The 22,521-nt window shown below is 38.2% G+C and overlaps 1 protein-coding gene across 3 annotated transcripts in view; it reads left to right on the forward strand.

The window, feature by feature from the left end:
* The first annotated feature begins 1,435 nt into the window (after positions 1 to 1,435).
* Positions 1,436 to 22,521, forward strand: part of FANCC (FA complementation group C) — a 305,355-nt gene continuing 284,269 nt past the window's right edge. For 2 of the 3 annotated variants that reach the window (XM_045193745.2, XM_053925235.1), the window contains exon 1: positions 1,436 to 1,640. The gene's annotated coding sequence lies outside the window, so the exon portion shown is untranslated. The other variant, XM_045193744.2, reaches the window with a different exon arrangement.

Here is a 22,521-nt window from a genome sequence, read left to right on the forward strand (position 1 = left end):
GATTTTTTTTCAGCAAATATGTAAAAGGACTGAGTACCAAAATGGGTATTTTCTCTAAAGAAACCCATGGTTTAATTCCTTCCTTTGCTGGTAAATGCAAGATTTAATCACTACCTCGCTCACATTTGTCACCACAAACAGTGACTTTCTTCTTAGGGCCAAGGTGCCAAGATGAGTGTTACTCAAGCATCTGTCTCTCTACCGAGGCCCACGTTTAACTACACACACATCAAAAAAGCACAGACCACTTTAGTTGCCAGGGAGTATTTTCAAGACTGGATGTAACACCTGATTCCTTAAAGCAGTTGTAGATCCTTTTACATTGACCTTTAATTAAAAAAAAAAGTTATTGGTACTACTAACCTTCATATTAACTTTGTCACAAGCTGTATATCTTGGTAAATTATCTAATTTCTGAATTCAATTTACTCTCTGGTAAAATGGGTATTCCTTCATTAGATGGCTGGAAGTGTTTGACTGCTTTTATTACATGCATACATACACTGCTTTGTAGAAATTGTTATTTTAAAGAACCACTTAAGTTGTAGTTTTATGATCATGAGGCATTGATTTAAAAAATTGAAACTGAAGGTTAGGCAACTTAATGTGGGTCAGTGAGTGGATTGAGTGCAGAATCAAAGGGTTGCCGGTTCCCTTCAGTCAGGGCACAGGCTGGGTTGCAGGCCAGGTCCCCAGTAGGGGGCGCGGGAGGGGCAACCACACATTGATGGTTCTCTCTCTCCCTTCCCCTCTCTCTAAAGATAAGTAAAATAAAATCTTTAAAAAATTATTATCACTATTATTATTTTACAATTTCAATATCTATGAAAAACCTTCTGGCCTACTAAATTATAGAATGGGAAAAAATTCACCTAGACAAGCTAATACTATTGTCATGAATGAGGTTTACAGAAAATGCTGCTTTCCATTTATTTAAGTAGTTTAAATACAGCTTTGAACTGATTTGAACCTGAATCAAATACTGTATGAAAATGATTGGCAGCGGGGGCCAGGTGGAGTGTTATTAACTCAAGAAAGACCCCTTTTTTGTGTGTGTGACCACAGCAATAAATCATATTCTCGGCCTTTTTAGTGGCTTTATCCCTTTGACAAAGACTCAATTTTTCTTTAAAAAACTAATTTCCATCTTACCTCCCCCGCACTGTGAAAAGAATGTTGAAAGAATTAGGCACCAACCCGATTAAAAACCCCAGGTTTTTCTTCTGCGGGTCTTCCTGCGGGGTAGTAGATCACCCACAACTCCAGCACAGAGGGAGCGAAGTTAAACTACTGTAGCCACAGGACCTCACTTGCCCCGGAGCCCGCCCGCCTAGCCAACTTCCTGCGGAGCGGGTAACAGGCTCCTGCTCCGCCCCACGAGTCCGGGATTCGTCGGAATTTTCCCGCGATGCCGTGGGGGTCGCGTGGGGTCCAATTCGCCAGGCCCCAGAGTGCACTGCGGGCTCGTGCGTGTGCGCACGCGCGACACCACAGCCGAGCGACCGCGGGAAAATTCCAAAAAGTCAAATCAAAACAACCATTCCGAGGCAAAGCGAAGTTTTCAAGCCACAGAATTCGGGCGGTGGCGTTCTTTCCGCCGCTGACCCGACTGCTGAAGCAGCTCCGGCGCAGACTACTGGGTAAGAGAGAGGCCGCAGAACCAGAGGGAAGACGGCTGCTTCCCTTGGAGTGGGGATCTGGCCGAGGCGTCAGCCGGAGCGTGGGGGTATGGAGGGAAGACTCGCGAGAACGCCCACCGTGCAGTGCGCTATAGGTGGGTGAGCTAGGCTCCCTTCGCGTGCAGTGGGCAAAGAGAGGAAATGGATAGGGGCGTTAAGGTGGGGCCAGCTTGCAGAGGGGTGGGGCTGCCTTTGGGGGCGTGGTCACGGGCAGAGCACTGCCGCCCCCCCCCCCCCCCAAAGCGGCTGAGGCGGAGGTGGGGTTACGCGAAGGGGAGCCCACCGGGAGAGGTTGGGAGCTAGGAGTTAGCATTTTGGTTCTTTCTGTTAATTGAGGCAGGCAGCTGTATCTTCTTCAAGGAGGGAAGCAGAGGTGAATTTCTTTACCCCTGATCCGTGGGAGCTGTGAAAAGCTCGCCTCTTTAACCCATCACCCTCTACAGTAGTCGGCAAGCTTTCAGTACCCTCTGGCGCCGTGGCACGAGGAAGGAGCGAGGCCCAATTAGAGGAGCTGGAGGCGCGGCTGTTACTCCTCTTGCCATTCAGGTCTTTGGTCCCAGTGGGAGGGTTCTGATGGAGTATCGTCTCCCCACAACCCTTTGAACGCCAGGCCAGACAGGGCCCAAAGCCCTTGAGAGATTTTTCTGGGGGTTGTTGTTTGTTGCCATGCTGTGTGTGTGTGTGTGTGTGTTTTAACGTGGGCGCGTTTACAACGTGAATCCTCTTTAATAGTGTTGTATGGGCTAGAGGTCTAGAAGGGAGTGGGGAAGAATATTTGGAGTTTTTCAAACATGAAAAATTGGGGACCAGAATTTTAAAGAAAGAGGCCAAAGAATTTCTGGCCAAGACCTGTGTGTGCCTATGCCTTTGTCCTAATCTTGGACAAAGAAACTTGGAAAGCTCCAGGGCTCCTGGATTTACTCTAACCTATGTCCCACTGAATGCATCTTAACTGAGAAGTGATGGACTTATCAGCAGAAGAGCAGGGCACTTTTAAGTCTCCCGACTTCAGCTATTTATGGGTGTCACTCACCTTCAGTAATGTGCGGCTCAGCACATTTTCTCATTACTCCCCTCAAGAGGGGAGGAAAGGTTGTTTCAAATGATAGAATTCATACCATGTGTTGGGATCATTTATTACATAAGCTTAGATAGAAACATGTTCATTGTGACTTTATCCATTAAACTTAAACCAAATTGCTTCATGGAAATAAACACACATACATTACTCATATACACATACAAGGAAGACTACATCAAAAAAGAATTTGGTTTTCCTAGTTATATCAAAGGCCTTTTTACCCCAGAGTAAAAGTTAGATCCAGCTTCTTTAGACTTGGACTAATTATACTTTGGTATATAATACATATTAATTCATGTTTCATTATTCAGTCATATTCCTCTTGATTTCTTGAAAAACATTTTCTAAGGTTTCAGAAAAGAGGGAGACTGTGTTAGAATTTTTTGTTCTGTTCTTTAATAGAAAGCATTAACTTGATTGATTGGCTGGGTGTGGAAGATATGTTGCTGCATGCATGGGAAACTGTGCATGTACATTTTAAAATAAATGGGATTTTAAACTAGTTCCATATTTCAGCAAGTAGTTCCAGTAACAATTATACAAATTCTGTATTTATGAAAACCAGCTACAGGGAGGCCAGCCTGGGCAGTAGAAAGTTGGATTGATTAGCTAGGCTGCAGAGAGTGCCAGAGAAATCTCACATGTGTGGCAGTTCCAAGTTGGTAGTGGTGAAGCCTCAAATCATGCTTGAAATCAGCACCAAGTGGATTTATAAAATTTTATTTTAGGCCCTGGCCGGGTAGCTAAGTTAGTTAGAGTGTCATCCTGATACACCAAGTTTTCAGGTTTGATCCCTGGTCAGGGCACATATGATGTTTTCCTTTTCCTCTTTCTCTAAAATCAATTAAAAAATTTTTTTAAACTTAAAAAAAATTATTTTACGCTGAGGTATGTATATTCTCTGTTCTTGTTTGTGGGTACCAAATGACTGACTTTTTAAGATGAATGAACACCTGTAGGAGAAGTACATTGAGTCTGCAGTGTTTTACTAAAAATGCAGTAGAGAAGGAAAAAGTTAAAAATTCATCAGAAATGTTAGACAACAATGCAAATCTGCAGCATTTTATTTTCTACTAAAAACGAAAAAAAATTTTTTTGGACTCACTTTGGAAGAGAACTTGCAAAATTATCTGGTTCATTCTTTCAGGTTCTTCAGAAACTCTTCTAGGTATGTAGAAATCATTTCCCTGTTAAGATCTTAATATAGGAACATCTATAATCTTCCTGGTACCTTTCCCTAATTATAAGAAGGCATAGTTCATATGGAAATCACTTTTTTTGAAACGATATACTCTGTTTTCTAAAGAATTAAGTGTCTTTTAGTAACTTTAGTAGATTTTTGAAATTGAGCAATGATCATGACAATTCAGTTTTAAGACATTTGCATCACCATAACAAGTTTGTGTATATGCAAGCTCATATTCAGTTCTGGCTTTCAGCCTCTGGCAACCCATTGGTTTGCTTTGTGTCTCTATAGAAAAGACTTTCTGGACATTTCATATAAATGAGTTCATAAAATAAGTACTGTCTTGTGTCTGGTTTCTTTCACTTAGCATAATGTTTTTCAGATTCATCCATGCTGTAGTATGTATCAGTAGTTAGATCCTTTATTGCTGATTACTATCCCGTTGTGTGGATATGCCACATTTTGTTTATCCATTAATCAGTTGATGGACACTTGAGTCACTTCTACTTTTTGGCTATTATGAATAATGCTGCTGTGAGAATTCATATGCAAGTTTTTGTGTGGACATGTTTTCATTTTTCTTGAATAGATGCCTATGAGTGGAATTGTTGGGCTGCATAGTGAGTTCATGTTTAACTTTTTAGGAAACTGCCAAACTGTTTCCCAGTTTAGCTGTACTATTTTACAATACATTCCTACCAGCAATGTATGCAGGTTTCAGTTTTTCCACACCTTCACTTGTTAATTGTGTTTTTTCTTATGGCCATCCTAAAGGGTGTGAAGTGGTATCTCCCTGAAGTTTTAGTTTCTATTTCCCTATTGGCTAATGATGTTGAACATATTTTCTTGTGCTTGTTAGCAATTCCTCCATCATCTTTGAAATGTCTATTGAAATCTTTTGTCCATTTTTTGATTGGATTGCTTATCTTATTATTTGGTTTTAAGCATTTTTTGTATATTCTGGATACAAGCCCATTATCATATCCATGTTTTGCAAATAAGTTCTCACAGTCTATTACTTGTCTTTTCATTTTTTTTTCAGGTTATCTTTTGAAGAACAAAAATTTTTAATTTTGAGGAAGTCCAGTTTATCAATTTATTTCCTTTTTTGGATCATGCTTTAGGTTTATGATCAGTTTCAGTTAACTTTTGTGTACCGTATGAAATATGGGTCCAAATTCTTCATCTTTTTGTATGTGGTTATCCAATTGTTTCAGCACTATTTGTTGGAAGAAAACTTGTTCTTTCTTCATTTAGTTGTCTTGGCACTTTTGTCAAAAATCGGTTGACCACAAATTATTTCTAGACTTTCATTTCTGTTTCAGTGATCTGTATACCTATTCTTGTACAAGCAACGTGCTGTCTTGATTATGGTGGCTTTATAGTAAATTTTGAAATTAGTAGTATAATTCTTTCATTCTTTTTTTTTTTCAAATTGTTTTTGGCTGTTCTGGGTTTCTTATACTTCTATATAAATATTAGTATCAGCTTGTCACTTTTTCTATACAAAGCTTGTTGTGATGGATTTTAATGGAAATTGGATTGACTGTAATCTGTTTGGGGGAGAATTACCAACTTAACATGAACATGGAATGTGTTGCTGTTTGTTTAGATCTTTAATTTCTGTCAGCCATGTGTTATAATATTCACTGTATAAGTCTTGACATCTTTTGTTAACTTTATTTTGAAGTGTTTCATTTTTGATGCCATTGTGAATAGACTTTTTTCAAATTTCATTCTTGGGTTCATTGCCAGTATAGAAATATAGTTGTTGTTCACATATGATCTTGTATCCTGTAACTTTGTTTATTACTTCATGCAGGTTTTGCATGTGTGTGTGTGTGTGTGTGTGAGTGACTTGGAATTTTCTACATATACTAACATGTCATATGTGAATATAGACAGTTTTACTTTTCCTTTGTATATGGATGCCTTTTTTTTTTCTTGCCTATAACCTCCAGTACATTGTTAAATAAGAGTGGAGAGGGAGAGGGGAGAGTGGACATTCTTAACTTGTTCCTGATCTTCCAAGGGAAAACATTTAATCTTTTTCCAATAGGTACTTATGAATAAATGTTGGATTTTTTAGATGCTCTTCTATATCTATTGAGATGACCATATGGTTGTGTTTCTTTATTCTATTAATGTAATTTATTAGATTAGTTGATTTTAAATATTACACTAACTTTGTGTTCCTGGGATAAATCCCACTTGGTCATGGTATATAATTCTTTTACATGTTACTGGATTTGGTTTAGTATTTTGTTTAGGATATTTATGTCTAAGTTCATGAAGAATATTGGTGGGTAATTTTCTTGTGATGTCTTTGTCTGGCTTTGGTTTTATGATAATACTGTCATCTAAGAATGAGTTGGGAAGTGTTCCATCTCATATTTTCTGAAAGGGTTTGTGAAGAATTAGTGTTATTTCTTCTTTCAATACTTGATAGAATTCACCCATGAAATATCTGTTTATGGATTTTTCTTTATGGGAAAACTTTAAACTACAAATTAAGAACCAAATCTTCATTTCATTGATTTTATTTACTGTTTTTCTCTTTCACTGATTTCTACTGTAATCTTTATTGTATCATTCTTTCTTGCTTTGGGTTTAATTTGCTCTTTTCTAATTTCATAAAATAGAAGCTTACATTATTGATTTGAGACCTTTATTCTTTTCTAAAACAAATGTTCAAAGTTACAGACTTCTTTTTAAGCACTGTTTAAACAGCAGCCCACAAATTTTGTTATGTTGTGTTTTTGTTTTCATTCAGTTCACGATATTTTCTAATTTGCTTTGTGATTTCTTTTTTGACCTATTGGCTACCTAACAAGGTAGAGCTATCCTTCTTACAAATGAACAAGCTTTTTTACCCTTTTCCAAAATGAGCAGATGTACAATCCCAAGAGTTATTGTATTTATTGCCGACTATATTGCTTTACAAAATCAGCCATAGTCCCACTGAATATTTGTTTGCCTGAAGACTAAATTGTAAAGTTAACTTGCAACAACTGGTACATGAAATAAAAATGGGAAGAAGAGAGAAGACAATTTGCTAACACATATAAATACGTAAGTATAAAAAGCAAATATGCAAAACTACTGCAGTTCTTGTTTCTGTAGTTAGCCACATAATAGATATCTATGGCTTCTTTCCACTATCTGTTCCATACTTCCTTTGCCCTGAGCAAGGGCTTCAGGTGATTGGTGTTTTTTAACCTGGTGAATGTTCAAACCTTTATTCTTGAAGGATCTGAGCTATAGAGCCTTCTTTTACTCTAATTCCACGCAAAAGAGGCAGCTTTACACCAGACTCTATAGATGAGTCAGAGTAGCACATACGCATATAGCATATGTTGCCTCCAAAATTAAAAAAGTTCTACCCCAGTGCTGTGACTCTTTGCATGGTAGATGGTGCAAGGTGGAGCAACTTATATTTCATCTTGTAGAGGATAGCTGAACATGCACCAGACCAGGAATGGGCAAACTATGGCTTATGGGCCAAATCTGGCCTGTTGCTTGTTTCTGTATGACCTGTGAGGTAAGAATGTTTTATATATTTTATATCTATCTATATACTTTACATATATATACATAGTTATATATATTTATATGTTAATCCTCACCTAAGGATGTGTTTATTGATTTTTTAGAAAGAGGGAGGGAGTGGGGGGAGAGAGAGCGAGAGGGAAAGAAAGAGAAACATCGATGTGAAAGAGGAACGTCCATTGGTTGCCTCCTTTATAGGCCCTGACTGGGGATCAAACCTGCACCCTTGGTATGTACCCTGACTGGGAATAGTACTTGCAACCTTTTGGTTGGTGCGGGACAACACTCCAACCAACTGAGCCACCTGGTCAGGGCTGTTTTTTATATTTTTGAGTGGGGAAAAAAGAAGAACATGCAACAGAGACCATCTGAAGTACTTGCTACTTCTTGCTCATCAGGTCCATTCAGCATCATATTGTCCATGTAGTAGATAAGTGTGATATTTTATGTAAAGATAAATACCTCTGGCTCCTTCACCCCACTTGGCTTTCCCAGTGCCCGGCTTCTATAGCTTGAGTGGATCCCCCAGCACTAGGCAGTTCCAGTGCAGGGCTCCCAGATACTTGCATTTCCTCCAGCGCTTGGCCCCTGGGTATACAGGACTCCTCCATGCCAGGGCTCCTTGTCAAGTGTGGCTCCTCCAGTGCTTGTTCCTGTAGCACTGTGGCCAGCAGCCCCCAACTGTCAACAGCTTACCACAGTGTCCCCAACCTGTGATTTTGTAACTGAGTGCCTTTGGTGAGGCACCTCCTCATGAACAGCTTTCCATGACATCCTGCATGGCAGGTGTCTGGCAAGTTATAAAAGGTGGATTTCTGACCTGGCTGGGTGATTTAGTTGGTTGAAGCGTCTTCCTGTACATCAAAAGGTTGTTGGTTCAATCCCTGGTTGGGGCTTGTACGTGAAGCAACAGATCAGTGTTTCTCACTCTCTGTCTCTCTTTTCTCATTCCTCTCTCCCTAAAATCAATAAACATATCCTCAATGAGAATTAAATAAATAGAAAGGTGGATTTCCAGCAAGTTCAGCTGGCACAGCAGCCACAGAGACCTCACTGCCATTCAGTGAGTCATAACTATGCACTCTCTAACAAGGTCTAGACCTCACTTGGAGTGGAAAAAATGTGCTCTTCCTTGGGTGCTCTATCTCAACCCTAGGAGTAGTGGGTGCTGCTGATACATGCTATCCCTATATTCTTTAGTTTTTTGGTGTTTTTTTTTTTTTTGCTTCTGACTGGCTAACCTCTTGTTACTTTAATCCATCATTATATTGAATATTTTTATATTTGATTTCCCCTACTCAAATTGCTGTGTGATTTCTCTTTCCTAATTAGACCCAGACTGATCCATCATCTTTGCTTCCAACTTTCTAAAGTAGTAGAGGGTGGTGAGAGTATTTAGCCTATAAATTTTTGTGGAATGTGAAAATAAAACCTAGAGTTACTGCCACTCTTACATGATAAGAGGTAAATTTTGGTGAGAATATGTCAGGCTTTTGTATAGTGGTGAATTGGGCTTTATAGTTCCTTTGTTCCTTCCCAGGCCTTTGAAAATTAGAAACAATATAGGTACCCTGGAAACTGGGGTTAGGGAGTAGGAGGAAAGGGGAAAGGGAAAGAAACTGGGCTGTGGTCAGTGTTATGGCATCCAGAGGGCAGGGACCAGATGACCTGATTTTATATATTTGTCTGACTGTACTTCACATTACCTTTGACCTCATGGTTTTCCTTTTTCAGATTTCTGAGACTTTTTTTTTCTTTTTTCTACAGGCCCAATACTGATTTTGTAATACAAATATATATGACATGTAAACATTTTATATAAATATAATATATTTTAGCAGAATCTGAGATCTGGGATCTGGACCCTGGTGACTACTCATAAGATAGTTGAGACTGCAGCTGTTTTTCACTTACACAAAATGATTCAGGGCATGTCTTATTGAAGAATATGTTCAGCTGTGTGATCCTTTACCTGGTCAGGTCTGAAGGTACCTAACTGCTAAACTCTTTTGTTTCTGTCATAGGAATTCGGAGGTACTGCTTACCTTAGTGACTCCCAACATCCTCCTGGGGCTGGTTCCTTTTTGTTGTTGTTTATTTAAAGCAATCCCATTATAAGTCCTCCTCGTACATAACCTTAACCCTGCCTCTCTGATTCTGCTTGTATGTTCATGTGCTATTTTCATAGATTGCCTTATTAACCCCTGATTTTTGATGATCAATTCTGATTATGAATACGTAATTACTTCTCCTCTGTCCTTATGCACTCTAGTTCATACTATTGCCATATGTATGTATGCCTTATTTCTACAACTCTTGGCAAGCTTTTTCAGGATTGTTAACCTTTGCTGGGTGCCTACCAGCATCCTGTCCTCCTTTACCCCTTCCTAACAGGGCATAGATTTTCTTTCAGTAGTCACCATTACGTAGACTTCAGGCAACACTGGTCAACTCTGGGGTTGACTCTGATTGGCTTAAAACAATCTGCCTTAAAATAACCATTAAATTTTCATGGTCACAGTCATTGGTTAGGGTGGGCATAAGCTTAAGCAAGTCCAGTCTGAATACTTATGAAGTCTCTTACTTGGGATGCCAGAATTGAAGTGTATACTCTCTTTTGGGTGGTATGGTATGTAATGTGACTCTTGTAATGACTGAGCTATTTTGCTGTTATGAGGGAAGTATGATTGATAGATGGGTCAACTGTGAAGTCTGCCCTATCTGTGGACCTGCCAGTTTCTTGAGCCAATAAATTCCTTTTATTGTTTTAGCCAGATTTGTTTGGTGTGGTAGAGACATTTACTCTTTAACCCTAACTTTCTGAACTTGGAATACTCAAACATGATTTGTCTAATATGGGTTAGGATGATTTCATAGCCTATCCCTACAGATCAGAGTTTGTAATAAAATACTATTAGAATGTATTTTTGGACATTTCCAATTTCAAATGAGATCTAATTTCAGCTTTTATTTGCTATGTATATGTAACCATAGGCCTTGAGAGTGAGTAACCCTATATTAGTGGTATAAAAGCATGGCATTTTATTTATCAAGTAGAATTTTCTGCAGTGTTTGGCATCCAGAAGAATATCCTGTTTCTGATTCTGACCAGTACCATTAGATTTCTTAGTAATTACACTAAAAAGGCTGGCAAAGCTAATGAAAGTTTTGCTTGCTTCTAAGTATTTAGATGAATTGGTATTTTTTTGAAACTATGTAGCCAGTTTTAACAATAACAAATAAAATGTTTTCATATGAAATACTGTAATAGATTGATTTTATTTTAAAATTTAGTGATTATAAGTTAAATAAGATAAGTGCAATGGAAAATACCTTTAATTTTGGTAGTGACATTCTTGGAGATAGGAAAAGCTACAAATTAATTTCATTATATGAGATATATGTGGTGTATCTGGTTTTACAGGTGGGTTCTGTACACATCTAATGTATGCTTAACACTGTACTAAATCCTTTCAGTTTTCAAAGAACTTATCGGTAAGTCTAATTTGTTTAATTTTAAAATAATTTGAGTTTTTAAAGAATTATTTATTCTCAAGACAAAATGGTAAAAACAGGACATGTCTTATATTCCTTTACTTGATCAGAACCATCTTTTGTTGTTGTGTGGCTATAGTGGCTATGGCTAGCTTACTATCATTACTTATTTTAAAAACATCTTAATTGAGGTATTATTGTTATACATTGAGCTATACATAGGTCAAAACACATCATATTGTGTCCTTTAACATATGAATACTCTCTTGAAATCATTACCACAATTAAGGTAATTAACACATATCATTCCCCCAAATGTCTCTGTACCCCTTTGTTATCCTCCCCCCTCTTCTACTCTACCCTACCCACCCACATCCATTGCTAGGTAATCACTAATCTGCTTTCTGACATTATAAATTAATTTGCAATTTTCTAAAATTTTATACAAATGGAATCAGACAGTATGTACTCTTTTTTTGTCTGTCTTTTTTCCCACTTAATACAATTGTTTTGAGAGTTGTATATGTTGTAGCAGGTATTACTTGTTTATTCCTTTTTATTGCTGAATAGTATTTCATTGTTTGGATATAGCACAGTTTATCTTTCACTTTTTGATGAACATTGAGTAGTTTCCAGTTTTTGTCTCTACAAATAAAACTGTTGTGAATATTTTTATACAGGTCCTTGTATAGACATATGCTTTCATTTATCTTTGGTAAAAATCTAGGAGTGAAAAGGCTAGATTGTAGGGTAGGTGAAAGTTTAACTTTTAAAGAAATTGCTAAACTGTTTTAAAAAGTAGTTATATCATGTATATTCTCACCAGCAGTGTATGAGGATTTCTAGTTGCTTTACATCCTCACCACTACTTGGTATGGTTAGTCTTTTTAATTTTAGCCTTTTTATGTGTGTATGTAACGATATCTCATAGTAGTTTTAAATTGTGTTTCTTTTTTTTATTGTTATTCTGTTACAGTTATCCCAATTTTTCCCCTTTGCCCTCTTCCACCCAGCCCACCCCCGGCTCCCACAGTCAGTCCCGACACCATTATGCCCGTGGATCATTCATACACATTCTTTGACTAGACCCTTCCCCTTTTTTCCACCATTAGCCCCCTCTCCCCTCCTTCCTGGTCACTGTCAGTCTGTTCCATGTTTCCATGTCCCTTGTTCTATTTTGCTCATTAGTTTATTTTGTTCATTAGATTCCTCTTATAAGTGAGATCATATGGTATGTCTTTCACTGACTGGTTTGTTTCACTTAGCATAATACTCTCCAGTTCATGTTGTTGTCAAAGGTAGGTGTTCCTTCTTTCTTTCTGTTCTGTGGTATTCCATTGTGTAAATGTACCACAGTTTTATTTTATCCACTCATCTACTGATGGGTGAGGATGTAGAGAAAAGCGAACCCTATTGCACTGTTGGTGAGAATGCAGACTGGTTCAGCCATTGTGTAATATAGTGTGGAATTTCCTCAAAAAATTAAAAATGGAACTGCCTTTTGACCCGGCAATTCCACTGCTGGGAATATACCCTAAGAACCCTGAAACACCACTTCAAAAGAACTTATGCACCCCTATTTTCATAGCAGCATAATTTACAATGGCGAAGTGCTGGAAACAGCCCAAATTGTGTTTCTTTAATGCAAGTGTTTTTTCAGGGACATAGTTTGAAAATATTTTCTCCCCAGACTGTGGCTTCCCTTTTCATTTTCATATGGTATCTTTAGAAGAACAAGGAGTTTTAATTTTGACAAAGTCCTGTTTATTGATTATATTACTTAAGTTTGCGCCTTTTGTTTGTGCTCTAATTAAGACATCTCTGGCCAGTGTGTCTCGGTTGGAGCATCATCCTGTAACCAAAAGATGGTGGGTTTGATTCCCTGTCAGAGCACGTGTCTAGGCTGCAGGTTCGATTCTTGGTCAGGGCGCAAATGGGAGGCAACCTGTTGATGCTTCTCTCTTTCCCTTCCTCTCTCTCTAAAAGCAATAAAAAAAAATGTCCTTGGGTGAGGATTAAAAAAATATTTTCCTAACACAAGGTTGCTAAGATTTTTCTCTATGTTTTCTTTTAGAGATTTTATAATTTAGCTCTTACATTTTAGGTCTTTGATCCATTTTGAGTTCATTTTTATGTATCATATGAGGAAAGGATTCAGGTTAATTTTTTTTTTTTTAACATATAGCTTTCTAGTTGTTCCACCACTGCTTCTTGAAAAGATTATTCTTTCTCTATTGAATTGCCTTGGAACTTTGTCAAAAATCACAATATATGTGTGCCTGTATTTCTAAACTCTTTTTTTGTCTGTTTCATTGATCTATACACATGTCTATATGCCTTAATTACAATAGAGTTTTAATAAAACCTGGAATCAGGTAGTGTTAAGTCCTCCAGCTTTGTTCTTCTCAAAGTTGTTTGGCTGTTTCAGGTTAGTTACATATAGCATATTTTAGAATCAGTTTGTCCATATCTCCAGAAAACTCTCCTGAGATTTTGATTGGGATTGCATTGAATCTGTAGATCACATTAGGAGAATTGATAGGTTAACAACATTGAATTCTCCAAGTAATTCATTCTTTCATTGTTAAGTATAATGTTAGCTGTAGATTTTTTGTAGATGTCTTTTATTAGGTTGAGGAAATTTCCCTCCCTTCCTAGTTTGATGAGATTTTTTAAAAAATCATGAATGGATATTAATTTTTATGACATGCTTTTTCTGTCTCTAATGAGGTATATTCACATTCTTGGAGATTCTATTCTCATTGAACTTTGACAGCCTTTGCGGGAATTTTGGGGTTGTTTTCCACAATTGTCATTTGGTTTGGAATCCAAGCCATAGTGTCTGTAACAGGATTCAAGGATATTGCATTCGCATTTGTCAACCAACTCTGAGGGACAGAAGTCTTCAAACTTCTGATGCCTAGATTCTTAGTTGGCTGAGGCATCTGTATACTTATCTAGGCATTTATTAATAAATATTGAACACCATATTAGTCTAACTAAATGCTAGTTGTGGTAACAAACTTGTGAATCTCAGTGGCTTTATATGCTAATTTTTGCTGATGTCACAGTCCCCAGTATGTTAGATGTCTCTTTTGTGCAGTTTTTCTTAGTGCTTACTTTTTGCAGTCTCCAGGATCTGGGCTCCTTCCATTTTTGGCTGCACTGACTCAGAGGCCTTAATTTCCAGCCGTGTGTGTTGGGAGAGAAGGTAGAGGACTGCACAGGATATTTTAAGGGCCATCAAGTAGTGTACATCACTTCTGCCCTCATTCCTTTGACCAGAGCTTAGTCATATGGCTAACCTAACCACCCAGGAGCTGGGAAATACTCAGGAGTCCTCAGATGTGTAAAACACTGTTAAACTCTGTCATACACACCTATTATGTGTCAGGCACAGTGCTAGGTGCTGGGGATATAACAGTGAACAAAATAGACTCGATTCCTGCTCTGGCAGGAAGGGTTGGGAGGATGGGGGCTGTCCTGGCTTCCTTGGGTGTTTGGTAAAAGAAGAATTGCTTAGTGTCTTCCATTTGCCATTGGCCAGACAATTTCTCTTGCTTGACAAAATTAAGGTAAAAATTTTCATAAGAAAACAACAAACCCCATTCATTACATGTATAACATGACAATGTATCACAGTATAATTGAAGCATTAAAAAAGTCACCAAAGTTCTTTTCAACCTTGTCATGCTATTTTAAATAGATCTAACAAAACAGACATGGTAAGAGATAGTAAAACAGAGACCAGATCTGCTTTGCAGATATGTTTTTATGGCTTGCATGGTGTTTTGAGATTTTTTTTTAGTCATTTACTAACATTTAAACTCTAAGCAATTTCACCATAAAAATCCATATTTTTTACTTTTTTTGTTTTTGAAGATGAAAGGCAGTCTGACAACACTAAATCTGACTTCTTTTTTGGGAGTAACTGGCTGGAGCTAAATTCTGGATGTCTTCTGTGGATGGTGCTTTGTCTTTCAGTTGCCCATCGGGTTATCTTTACTTATTTACCTTACCCATTGTGGACATTTGAATTTATGACCTTTGTCTAAAGTAGCTTACTAACATTCGAATCACTTTAAAATGAATTCAGATGTGAGACTCTCAGGAAAAAAAATGGGTAGGTAGTTCAGAATAAATTTATTATACTTATTGGAGGAATTACTACAATAATCTATGTTCTCTGGCCAGTTCAAAGTTTCATACTTATATTAAAAAAAAGCTTATTATTATTCCTGAGCAATAATATGCCATATACTATCATCAATTTTGTTCTATTGAAATTTTAAAAAACTTTCATAAATTCTTTTACTTCTTTTGGTTTCTTGGCTCATTTCTAATATTACTTTGGTCATAAGCCCTGGTAAACATGTTTCACACTTTCCAGATGAGTTTCATATAGATTGTATGTGATTCTTATGGTAACCATATATGCCAAGGTAAGGCAGGCACTAAAGAAAAAGAAAAATAGGGTGGAGACTTTAAAAAAATCAATTTGAACATAGATTGGGGGTTCCTGAGAGATTGCTGAAATAGAGGATAGGTGCTGAAGAACTTCTTGGGTTACTTCTGTTCGTGCAACTTTTACATGTGTCTCAATTATTATAGCATGATAATTTTCAGTTACTCGAAGAGCTGAGCATTTCTGGTTACCCACACTCAGCTGATTTTAGCAGAAAACATTCACCTTCAACAATAACTTCTCCTTGAAATGTTTTCAAAGAAGGAAACTGAGGTTAGTGACAAAGCCATTGACTGTTACCAGGAGAAATTAAACTCTTGTCTGGCCCTGTTTTCATTGTACCAGCAGCACCATGTTCAAGGGTTGTTGGGGCTTCCTATTGGAACATTCTTAAGCAAGTCTTGTCATGTTTTTTAGTTGCATTTTCTATTGTATAAATAGAGGTATTAGAAGAAATGTAATTTTTTAATACTGCCTAACCAGTTTCTGTTTGGTTATGTGCCCTGAGACCCTCAATGAGTGCCAGCAAACAAATTAGACCCACAGTATATTTGATATGCATATCTTTTCCCCAAACAAAACTTGAATTCCACAAACACAAATTGAGCCATTTTCCAAATGTTTGTGTATGAATGAAAGTTTTTATCCTATCGTTCTGTAACCAATACCATAAAACTTTTGAAGGTTCATGATGCATTGTTGTACAATGTTAATCCAAAACAAAACTTTATTCTGACTAAGCATGTTGCTATGGAGAGATACCAAACTCATTTCCACTGATCAGTACAACATGTTTGTGCCAACTGATCTAAAAACTGTATAAAGGAGTGCCATTCTGTAAAGACCATATTATAGTTGTAAACACGAGTGCAGCTGTTACAAATCTAGCAAAACCTCAGATTAAACAATTTAAAATTTACTGAAGATGACATTCCAGACCCAGTTTTCATAATATAAACACTCTGGGCCATGCCTTTGAAATGAGTGGGATTGTCATTAATATTAATGCCACTGAATTTGAGGCTGGGAAACCATTTCTTGTTGAGCTTTATTTTCGCTGCTAATTTTAGAAAAATATATTCTTTTAAAAAGCCTGAAGTATGGCATATTTATTCATAGCCTGAAAAAAATTTGATCCTGAATTGCAGGAATGCAAAAATGCAGTGTAAGTATTTTATCCTTTCTTTAAGGTCTTTTAACTTAAATGAGTAAGTTAGGATTAAATTTGGCAAAAATTAGCTGTTAACGGAATCCGTTAACAGTTGCATTGGTCAATTAAAAAAAAGACACTATATAGTCGATATTTTAAGATTTCATTAATTTGACATTTTCACTTTATTTAAGGACATAGTTTTATTCTAAATGATTCTGAGCACTTTTTTTGTGGTCTTATGTTTCAGCTAGACCAGGGTGGGACAAGCCTTCAGTATCTACACCTCTTAATTTGCTTTTGTTTTTTTCTCATTCTCTACTTAGTGGGATGACTGATGAGGTATCAGAGTGGCAATGTAATATTTTCTAGAGCCACATTCTGTGCTCTGATTTCCTATGAAATCCTGTATGATTTTCTGTCAAATTCAAGTTTTCAAAGGGTTGACTAGAAGCTCTTTGAATGAAGTGGGCCAAATAACAACAATAATTATGGGGGGGGGGGGCAGAGTGCTTGTTTTATTTTTTGTTTGCTTGTTTATTGGTGGCTGCATTTTAAAATTTCATTTGCCTTTATTGATTTTGGAGAGGCCTGTAAATTAGGTAATAGAGCAGTTAAATGATCCTTAGTCTTTACTTTAAAAAAAGATTACATTTATTTTTTAAAAAGATAGTTGAATCTCTCATTTACATATGTTCTTTAATTTTTATTACACATATTTCTGATCGGGGAATTGAAGCCAACCATTATCAAGTACCATATTGTAACTTGAAGTTGGTAATTGTGGAAGCACACAGCTGATACATGGTGATCTCTTACTCAGAAGAACTTTGGATATTTCTATCAGCATAGAACAGTGGTTTTCAATCAGCATGCCAGAAGAATTTTTTTTCCTAAAAGATTGTATTTATTTATTTTTAGAGAGAGGGGAAGGGAGGGAGACAAAAGGGAGAGAAACATCAATGTGTGGTTGCCTCCTGCACACCCCCCACCACAGACCTGGCCCACAGCCCAGGCATGTGCCCTGACTGGGAATCAAGCTGGTGACCCTTTGGTTTGCAGGCCTGCACTCAATCCACTGAGCCATACCACCCAGGGTGCTACAAGAATTTTTAAAACATGCAATACCTGACTATTTATTCAGGGGCACTGACCTCTTTTTCTTTTTTTTAGTTGATTTTAGAGTGAGAAAGGAAGGGAGGGAGAGAGAAACATCAATTTTTGTTCCACTTATTTATGCATTCATTGGTTTCTTCTTGTATGTGCCCTGACCAGAGATGGGACCCGCAGTCTTGTTGTATTGGGAGGATACACCAACCAATTGAGCTACTCAGCCAGGGAAGGGCACTGACCTCTTTTCCCTTAGATTGTCAAATAAAAAAAATGACAACAGCCAACACAACAATAGTTGTCTGGTGTGAATGCCCTGTCTTGAACCATAAATATGAGTATATAGGTCATCTAATAGAGTTGCATCTCATTGGCCACATCGCATAATGAGGTTGCATCTGATTGGTTAATTCTTGGTATCAGAAATCCTTATCTACAGTATAGGTGCCTCATTTCTTTTTTATTGTTATTTTTAAAATCCTCACCCAAGAATATTTTTTTAAATTGATTTTGGAGAGAGAGACAGACAGGCATTGATGTGAGAGAGAAACATTGTTAGAGAATTTAGGTCCTCCCCTATGTGCCTTTTGGGGGACAAACCTGCAACGTAGGATGTGCACTGACTGGAAATCGAATGTGCAACCTTTTGGTGTAAGGGACCACACTCCAACCAAATGAGCCACCCAACCAGAGCTAGGCACCTTTTTAAAAAGTCACTTTGGAACAAAAAGGGTAGGTAATTATTGTGTGTGTGTATTTTGTAAATCAATCAAAATTATACCTAGTTTTTGTTAGATTGGCATAAAGCATCTATTTCTGGTATATAAAACAGAATTTTAGTAATTAGTTTACATGTGCCATGAGATGAAAAAGGTTGAAAATTACTGATGTAGAAGATGGATATACTACAATGACTGTGTCTGTCACTTTTGCCTCTTCCATTCTTTTCTTTGCTTTTCACTTAAAAAAAAATTAAAGTTCATGGAATTTTCTTTTAACTCTTTTAGCACTTCAATAAAATTTTATTTTGTTATTGCTTTTAGAGAGAAAGGAAGGGAGAGAGAGTTTAGAGAGAGGAAAAGTTGGGGAGAGAGAGGGAGAGAAACACCAGTGTGAGAGAGAAACATCAATTGGTTGCCTCTTGCACAGCCCCGACCCAGGGACCAAACCTAAAACCCAGGCATGTGCCCTGATTGGGAATTAAACCTGTGACCTTTTGGTTTGTTAGATTATGCCCAAGTTGGGTATTTAACCTGTGACCACCCTCCACCTCCAAGTTGTGGAACTGTAGCTCTGCTGTCAACAGTGGCTGTTTATTCCTGGTCCAGAGATCCTCTATTTCATCATCTCCAGGGAACAAACCACTTCTTTTTGGTCTGATTGGGGGCTGGGCTGCCAGGAGTTGGAATGGAGATCTGAGGATCTAACTGCCTCTTAGATAGACTTTAAACAAGTTGACCCAATTTTAGGTCCTCCTTCATCCCTGTTTCCAGATGTCCCAGATGTCCTAATTTCCTGATCTTGTTGGGGGTCCAGTGATATAAGATGGGATGTAAAATGCACTGGTTTTAGCTTTCTCATTGTCCCTCTTGGATTCAATATTCTCCAGTCCATTAAATCATTTACTGTTTTATAGCTTGTGAAATTCCATTGCTGTTTTCTCCTTTTCTACTCTAATTTTTGTAAGTTTATGGCTTAAAAAATGAAAATTAACTTTCTTTTATTGACATTTCAGTGAGTTAATATTTTTTTCCTTTTACTGATTTTAGGGGGAGGGAAAAGGAGGAAGGAAGAGAGGGAGAGAAACATCAGTGTGAGAGAGAAACATCAATTGGTTGCCTCTTGCGTGCACCCTGACTGGGGACCGAACTTGTAACCCAGGCTTGTACCCTGACCAGGAATTGAACCTGTGACCTTTCTGTCTGCAGGATGACACCCAGCTACATGAGCCACACCAGCCAAGGGCTTTCGTGGGGTTTTAGGAGGGAATGAAATCATGTATTTAATCTGCCATCTTTATCTGGAAATTTCTGAAACACACCCATCGCCCCCTTTTTCTAATGATTTACCTTTTAAATTTAAACTTTGCATCCCACTATATATTCTCCCTAAAATGGGCAGCTGGTTAATCCAAACCGTTTTTGAAAGTTTTGATTCATAAATAATTAAGTTAAATTACCAATAGCGACATTTCTAAATGCAGCTATATATACCAGCATGGTGTTCTATTCTGTTTGTTGCAGGTCTGATAGATGGTTGATGTTATTAATGTATTGAATGGTCATTTATTCATAACACTGCACCAAGCTCTACCGTAGTAGTGAACTAGCAAATAGCAATAGTGTAAGCTGGAATACCAAAAAGACATGATGGGGAAAGGATTCAAATAGTCTTCTATAACTTTGGATTGTTGTGGTATAGTAACTAGAGTCAGTTCAGTTGAGTTCTAAAGCAAACATATGTAGATGATCTCTTTGAACAAAGTCTAAAAGTGAGTATCAGTCTAAGTATTCATTGGTAAGATCCATAGATGTATTTGTTCTGTGGATAGTTGGAGGTAAGATTTTAGGGCTTACAGCAGGTTACTGGGCTGAAGATAAAGATTTAGAAGTCATAAATAGAAGCTAAAGTAATGGAAGTAAATGGAATGGTCCATGGAAAGTGAGGTGGAAGGGGCATTTAAGGGTATTTGGAGAAAGAAGAAACTCTAGGCAGATCAGAGTGCTCTGCAGCTTCTACCCTTGCAGAAAGGTCAAGTAAAATGAAGCTAAGCACGGAGAAGCTCCTGGGAACATTATTTTTACTGAAAGATTTAGGAAACAAACATTTTTATATTAAATAAGAACTGCTCGGAGAACCAAGATGGCGGCATAGGTAGATACACTGCTCCTCCTCGCACAACCAGAACTGACAGAAAATCGAACAGCAAGGAAGTCCGACACCAAGGAGATAAAAAATAAACATTCATCCAGACTGGTAGGAGGGGCAGAGACTGGCAGCCAGGGTGGAGAGGACTCGAGTTGCCGTGGCGGGACCGAGACTGGCGGCGTGTGGGACTAACAGGGCAGACAGTCTGACCACTAGCAGACCCCGCAGGCCCACATTCGCACACAGATAAACCGGGACAAACGGTGGAGAGTGAAGCAGACTGCGCAACCCAGGGCTCCAGCTCGGGGAAATAAAGCCTCAAACCTCTGATTGAAAACGCCCTTGGGGGTTGGGGCTGCAGCAGGAGAGACTCCCAGCCTCACAGGAGAGGTTGTTGGAGAGACCCACAGGGGCCTAGGGCATGCACAAGCCCACCCACTCAGGAACCAGCACCAGAGGGGCCCAGTTTGATTGTGGGTAGTGGAGTGAAAGATTGAGGTCCAGTGGAGAGTGACGTGGGCACCATTGCTCCCTCTTGGCCCCTCCCCCACGTACAGCATCACAGCACAGCGACCAGCCTTACCCCGCCCCGGGGAGCACCTAAGGCTCCGCCCCTTTAAGTAACAGACGCGCCAAGACCAAAAAAAAAAAAAATGGCCCAAATGACAGAACACTTCAAAGCTCCAGAAAAAAATACAACTAAGCGAGGAAGAGATAGCCAACCTATCGGATGCACAGTTCAAAACACTGGTTATCAAGACGCTCACAGAATTGGTTGAATCTGTTCGAAAACCAGATGAAAAAATGAAGGCTATGCTAAGAGAAACAAAGGAAAATGTACAGGGAACCAATAGTGATGCGAAGGAAACTGGGACTCAAATCAACAGTGTGGACCAGAGGGAAGAAAGAAACATCCAACCAGAAAAGAATGAAGAAACAAGGAGAGGCTTAGGAACCTCCAGGACATCTTGAAACGTTCCAACATCCGAATTATAGGGGTGCCAGAAGGAGAAGAGGAAGAACAAAAAATTGAAAACTTATTTGAACAAACAATGAAGGAGAACTTCCCTTATCTGGCAAAGGAAATAGACTTCCAGGAAGTCCAGGAAGCTCAGACAGTCCCAAAGAAGCTGGACCTAAGGAGGAACATACCAAGGCACATCATAATTACATTACCTAAGATTAAACAGGAGAGAATCTTAGAAGCAGCAAGAGAGAAGGAGACAGTTACCTACAAAGGACTTCCCATAAGACTGTCAGCTGATTTCTCAAAAGAGACCTTACAGGCAAGAAGGGGCTGGAAAGAAGTATTCCAAGTCATGAAAGGCAAGGACCTACATCCAAGATTACTGTATCCAGCAAAGGTATCATTTAGAATGGAAGGGAAGATAAAGTGCTTCTCAGATAAGGTCAAGTTAAAGAAGTTCATCATCACCAAGCCCTTATTATATGAAATGTTAAAGGGAGTTAACTAAGAAAAAGCAGATATAAAATATGAACAGTAAAAATGACAGCAAACTCACAGTTATTAACGACCACACCTAAAACAAAAACAAGAGCAAACTAAGCAGACAACTAGAACAGGAACAGAACCATAGAGATGGAGATCACGTGGAAGGTTGTCAATAGGGGAGTGGGAGGGGGGGGGAAGGTACAGAGAATAAGTAGCATAGATGATAGGTGGAAAATAGACAGGGGGAGGGTAAGAATAGTATAGGAAATGTAGAAGCTAAAGAATTTATAAGTATGACCCATGGACATGAACTATAGGGGGGAAATGTGGGAGGGAGGGGTTGGGCAGGATGGAGTGGAGTGGGGGGGGGATGGGACAACTGTAATAGCATAATCAATAAATATATTTTTAAAACAAAGAACTCCCTATCTCTGGGATAATTTTCACCCCAATTATAGAACTATTGACATATAGAGAGATTTGAT

This window comes from Desmodus rotundus, chromosome 1 (assembly GCF_022682495.2).
Source record: "Desmodus rotundus isolate HL8 chromosome 1, HLdesRot8A.1, whole genome shotgun sequence".
NCBI lineage: Eukaryota > Metazoa > Chordata > Mammalia > Chiroptera > Phyllostomidae > Desmodus > Desmodus rotundus.